Raw genomic sequence first — 6,761 nt, forward strand, 5'->3', positions numbered from 1 at the left:
CCCTTCAATGACCTCTTCAGATTAAGGAGTGGGATCGAGTCCTGTGTTTACCATCTTGGGGGTAGCGCTTTTTCCCCTTGTATTTCCTTACATTCTTCCATCCTCTTGGTTAATGGTTTAGACTAGGCTTGTAGTGATGGACCTATTGAGAAGTAATATTCAAGACATGTTTTGAAAGTATAGTTGGCAAAATATCTGATGGATTGGATGTGGTATGTGTGAAAAAGAGGAATGAAAAATTAGAAAATAGGACAAAAGTCCGTCTCTCAGACTGTCATTCTCATTACTGCAAAAGAAGGGAATTATGGAAGTTTTTAGCATTTAGTGAGGATTTAGTTAGCATTGTTGGGGAGGAAGACCTTCCTCTGCACTATGGTCCTTCTAGCTAGCTGCACTTAGAATCAAATTGACATGAGACAGATTAACAGGAGAAAATCAAATTTAGTAGCATACATATGGGGAATTCACACAGATATATAATTCCAAAGGAAATGAGGCAACAGGAAACTTATATGAGCTAAGGACAGGGGTAGGATCTGAGGACATAAAGGGGAGGAGGCCATTAGCAGGAAGGTGAAAAGAGAGGTTTTAAAAAAACAAAGTTTGCCCTGTTATGCAAATAAGTTTCTTAGGTAAAGGGGAGTCTCTGTTAATAGCTCTATTCCTGGTACTGGCTCTCCTTACAAATGTAAATTTAGGCAGTGGAAGATCAGGAAGAGGGTTTTTCCTGCATCTGTTGGGTTTTGATTACTTTTAACTCAATATAGTGTTCATGCCAAAGTAGCCCATCCTGGGGCAGCCTGCCTTTGGTCCCTACATTGTTTGCTTGAAAGCAAACCCAGACAGATTTCACTGGTTCCTTTATTTTTTCATAGCATGTAATTAACTCTTAACTGGCCAATCATAACTATTCTGGTCTAGTATTTTATTTAATGTGAACGTCAGAATATTAACACAATAACATTTTAAAATAAATGATTGTTATATACATCTTATATTTGTATGCATTTTATTATATATTATACCTATTATATGTATACATGCACATTTTACTTTTACTTTTTTATAAGGTAAAATTCAGTTTATTCATCTGTTTATGACACAGTACACAGGAGGCAAAGTGTTTCACATCATAGATTTCGCTTCCAGCTTGTTGGCATGTTCATTTCTTTGGCTAAAAGGAAAGACTAGGTATGAGAGGCAGGCAGTGCTCCATCAACTGAAAGAAGGATGGAGCGGGGGAAATGTCAATGTCATCCTCACAGTTCCACAAAGGGACTGTTAGTCACAAACTATTTTCTAGAACTGTTTTCTGGAAATGAAGGAGCACCACCCTGGACCCTCACACCTTCGTGGGCCTTAGTCATCCCCACCACACAGGTACAGCAGGTGCTTTCTGGTAGTCACTCTTCGTGTCTTGTTGGATGCAGCAGTACAGGGACTAGCCATACTTTCTCTAGAATTCAGACCTAATTTGCAACATGTCCACATCACTGTGAGAGACCGTGATTCTAATAATCAGGACTTTCTTGTGAGTCCCCTTGCCCTTCATGGAGTCATACAGCCAGTCAGTAAAATACAGGGGCTTGTTCTGAATGTACTGGACCAGGTTCTGGAAAGCATTTCCCAGGTATCCTTGGACATCCTTCTTGATGCTCTCCAGCATGTCAAAAGGGCTGCCGCTCTTGTACCTGTCAAATCCTTTCTGGAAGTGACGTTCCTGTTGGTCATGATGCTGATGCGCTTGGGCACGTGAGTTCCTTTCCTCTTCACTCCAGCATCATAGAGATCTGAGCATCTTGGCCAAACAGTTCATAATCAATGACAGAGCCATCCTCTGCTTTTCTACCTTTTGTGAGGGCAACCATCCAATTGTGGAAGTTGCCAGATGTGTCAGAAATTATGTGGTCTCTAGATGAGTCTTGTACATTTCCTTGTAGACTTTTAATTTCCTGAAGCTCCTGGTTGGTCCTCAAGCAGATGATCTCAATGAGGGAGCCTCCATCAGTCCCCAGCCCCTTCATGGAGGCATTCAGCTAAGAAGCATCATACTGAGCAGGTGTTTTAAATAGACCCAAAAAATCACAGTCTCCAGGTGGCTGAACAAGGCTGACTTCAGTGCTGATGCAAGTTCCTTTTTGGTCCTTCTCTTGTGGGCAAAGGCAATATCCTCCCTCCATTCATCGCCGAGGTTTGTCAAAATCTTGACAATGGTGGCCTCACCCACACTTTTGGTCTTGATGGCCATTTCAATGTTCAGAGCATCATGCTCAGCATCAAAATTGGTGTATGCTTTGACCGACTCGTATGCACTTGGGGCATGGAGTGATCACCCTCCAGACTGAGCTCACAGAGAATTTTGTGAACAGTAGACATCGTGAAAGAAGTTGGGTTGGGCACATAGAGCTGTCAGTGTCCCCAGTTGTGGAGCCACATGCACATTTTTCTTTTATATGCATATTATATGCATAAAATAACATAGCACAAAAATGTGTATTTAGTATATTTTATATCATATACATATAGAATATTTATATACTATTTACATATACAAATGTACACACGCACATATAGAAATGCAGAACAAATAGAAGGTCACACAAAAAATACGCTATTCAGCAATGAGAAAAAATGTAGTATTTCTATATGCAACAACATGAATGTGCCTCCACATTATCGATGCTGGGTATACAGAATGCATGTTGCATGATCCCATTTAAATAAAATTCAAAGTCGACAAAACTAATCTGACTTCTGTCACCACCCACTGATGAATGTTGTTCCTTTGTATGATTAAAATACAACTTATTTGGGGGCGCCTGGGTGGCTCAGTCGGTTAAGCATCTGACTTCCGCTCAGGTCATGATCTCACGGTTCGTGGGTTCAAGCCCCACATCAGGTTCTGTGCTGACAGCTCTCTCAGAACCTGGAGCCTGTTGCGGATTCTGTGTCTCCTTCTCTCTCTGCCCCTCCCCCACTCACGCTCTGTCTCAAAAATAAATAAATGTAAAAAAAAATTTAAAAAAATACAACTTATATGTCCATACTATTATTAATAAATGGGCTTTTGCAGTTTGGGTTATTACAGAAAAAGCTTGTATGAATGTGCTTTTGCATTTCTTATGGTGATGATGTAAGCCAATTAACTTTCCTCAATGATTGAGCCAATTTACCCATCTATCAACAGTGCCTGAGAGTTCCAGGTGTTCCAATTCCTTGCCAATACCTTTGAAGGTCTTTCTCATTGTAGACAGCCTGGGGGATGTGTATGATATTTCACTGTGATTTTAATTTGCATTTCACTGATGACCAATGATTGAGAATGTATAATATGTATACTGGCTATATTAACAGTTTGGTTAAACTATTTGTGAAGTGTCAGTTCAAGGCTTTGCCTTGCACATCTGTGGCTTAGAGGAGAGTAAAGGACCCTCGGAACATTTGTATGGAAAACTTTGGGATTTCTTCTCAATGAATCCTTCTTCTGCATTTCTCTATCCCCCCAAATCCACCCACTTCAGCTTCCCCAAATCAGATTTCTTTTTCTTCTACCCAGTGATACCACCATTCTACATGGACTATATTTTCCTGGGCCATATTTGGAAATCCCTCTCTCAGGGAGAAATCCTGAGTTAATGTGAGCTAATATTATGTGCTTTCCACATTATAAAATTCTTATCCTCGTGTTGGTTTCCCTCCAGTACCTTAAATAATTATATATTTGTGTACAGATGTAATGGTAGTTTATGGTAGAAGGATGAGCCTGATATCAGTTACTCCATGGTGGCTGTAACCGGTGTCCTCAAGAAATTTTTATTATTCTGTTTATTCTGATTTTATTTTTATTTATTATTTTTTTTAACATTTATTTATTTTTGAGACAGAGCATGAATGAGGGAGGGGCAGAGAGAGAGGGAGACACAGAATCCAAAGCAGGCTCCAGGCTCTGAGCCATCAGCCCAGAGCCCGACGCGGGGCTCGAACTCACGGACCGCGAGATCGTGACCTGAGCCGAAGTCGGGCGCTCAACCGACTGAGCCACCCAGGCGCCCCTGATTTTATTTTTTTTAAGTTGGATGTTCTTTGGTTATTTTCTCAGGTTATCCTAGAGATTATAACATTCATCCTTAATTTTTACCGTTGAATATGAATTAGTATTTTTCCATTTTATGATAATGCTTGAGCCTTTGAACTTTAACTGCTTTTATGCCCCTCTCATCTTTATGTTATTATTGCCCTGCATTTTAATTCTACATATATATTTGATTATGTGCAGTTTATCCTTGGTCTGTAAAAAGTAAATGATCTTTTATTACTTATCCACATATTTACACTTTCTAGTATGCTTTCCTTTTTTCCTGCAAGTCTACCTTTTGATTTAAGATTATTTTCTTTTTACCGAAAAAAATTCATTTTGATGTTTCTTTAATTTTTTTCATATTTTGATTGCCTTATTTTTTAGAGGATAGTTTCACGAGGTGTAGCCTTTTAGGTTGGCAGTGATCTTTCAGCATGTTGAAGGTGTCATTCTGTTGTCTACTGGCTTCCATTTCTTCTGTTACCATCAGCCTTGTTTTTGATCTGGTTTGTTGTTATCTGGTGACTTATAAAACTTTATCTTTTAAAAACTTTTAAGTTTTTGCTATAATGTGTCTCAGTAGGATTTTCTTTTTATTTATCCTGCTTAGGGTTCCTAACTCTTCTTGAACCGCTGGCCTAACTTCAAGGGAGTTTAGCAACATATCAGACAACTTCTGTCCATTTTGAAGAAATCTGATCCCCTGTCTCTTCAAAGCTTCTACTCTGAAACTCTTTCTCCCTCACTTCTAAAACTCCAACTACATGTATGACCTTTTCCTAAAGATCTTTTCACCATTTTCCATATATCCTTTATTTTCTTTTATATATTTTCTATTGTTTTACTTTCTATGTATCAGTCAGAATATTTTCTACCCTCAAGTTCACCAATTCTTTTTTTCATCTGTGTCTTATCAGCTGTGATAAATACACGCATTGGTTTTTAAAATCCTGTCCATTTATTTTTAAGTTTTTATTTTTAAGTTTCTAGACCTTCTAATTTATTGTGCTTTATGTATTCCAGTTGTGTGGTGAATTATTTCAGCTTATTATGTCATTTACTTTAACATATTGACCACAGTTATCTCAAAGTCTGTGTCTATAACTTCAGTAACTACAATATTTGAATTTATTTATGTTTCCATTGTCTGGCTTTTCCCTTTGTCCTGTTCTTTGGCAGTGCCAGTAATTTTTTTAGATTGAATGTTGGACATTGTGCATTGAAAATGTCCTGGTTGCCTCGGAACCTTCTGAGTGACTTCAAGGAACTTTGGTGATCTCCCTTAATCAGATTTTTCACTTCTAACTTTGCAAATATAAATGTCAGAAAGCCTTTTTGTACATTAATGCCTTTCCACTATATGTTGTTTTACATGTACATATTAATACATTATAATTCTAAATTAACTATTTCTGAGCTGGGCGACACAAGTGTTTTTTTTTTTCCTTTTATTAAAAACTGCTTCTATTAAATATAATTTATCATTCTCTTTATGAAGCTTAGTTGTAGCCCAAATCAAAGCCCTAAACAAACAAAAATTGAAACTTAGGAAGCAGGGACTAATACTTCACTTATAATTCATAGGCTTCACAAACTTAACAGTTTATACTTCAGACCTCTTTTTCCCATTCCTTTTCTTTATAAGATTCTTTTACTGACCCAGGGCCATCATATACAGATACAAAGAAAATTAACGGTGTCTTTTTACCTTTTATGTTCTTCAAAATCTTGTAACATTATGAGTTTGGGTTCTATTGTATGTCTACTGTATTCAGTGAATCAGAAAATTAGACTTTCTCTTTTTGGCTAATGCCAGTCTTATGCTTGTCAGAAGAGAACATATTTTTTAAAGGCCAGATTTCCCACAAAAAATGGGTAGATTGTCTTCAATTGACAAATGCAAACTGTTAACATGTATGCTAGAGGAAATTGTGTAAGAAGCTGTTATGTTGGGGATGATGGGTTGTCAGCCTGCTTGGAATATTTTTTTTAAAAAGGATATTTGATAAGTTTTCAAATTAATATAAACACTGTATGTCTAACCCTCAAATAGTGTTTGCCAAAAATGCTTTGCAGGAGGACTTGACATCAAAAAGTACATCTAAAGAACAGGAGACCAGAAGGACGTGTGCAAGGTAAGCAGGCCATCTCAGATGTACAGATTCAGGATGTAATTATTTCCATTCAGAACATTGCAGGGAATCCTGTTCTGTTTTAATTCTCCCCATCTTGACTGGTGCAGATCTAGTGCCAAAATCCTAATAAAGAATTTGCAGCAAAATAGCCCTTCAGAACTGATTTTCTCCCTGCTGCATTGAATTTCAATTATCTATCCACCACTCTAGAAGTGTGATTTTCCAACTAACATTTCACTGCGAATGCCAGGGGACTCCAGGGGAGAGAGAAGGATGGAGAGCCATCTTGATCCTTTATCACTTAAAAAAATACACAGACAAAGAAAGATGAAAGCAGTTCAACACCTATAATCCCTTAAGAAGAAGACTGAGGACCTGGCTGTCAACTTAAATACCACCTGAGAGCACACAAAATAAATGAAAGGATGTAGGTCCTTCTGTGAAAGTCAGTGTCCCTGGAATTCAAAAGATACATCAGACATGCTGTCCTTGAAGCATGACACAAAGAATGGCATTGAGAAAGGCCAGCTCACAAGACAGCAGAGATA

General features: G+C 37.9%; 1 pseudogene; it reads right to left on the reverse strand.

The window, feature by feature from the left end:
- Window positions 1–1,359: 1,359 nt before the first annotated feature.
- Window positions 1,360–2,379, reverse strand: LOC124529374 (annexin A2-like; annotated as a pseudogene).
- Window positions 2,380–6,761: the final 4,382 nt, after the last annotated feature.

The sequence above is a fragment of the Lynx rufus genome, unplaced genomic scaffold, assembly GCF_022079265.1.
Source record: "Lynx rufus isolate CCGP_SWC_20201006 ecotype Redwood Valley unplaced genomic scaffold, mLynRuf1.p SCAF_6, whole genome shotgun sequence".
NCBI lineage: Eukaryota > Metazoa > Chordata > Mammalia > Carnivora > Felidae > Lynx > Lynx rufus.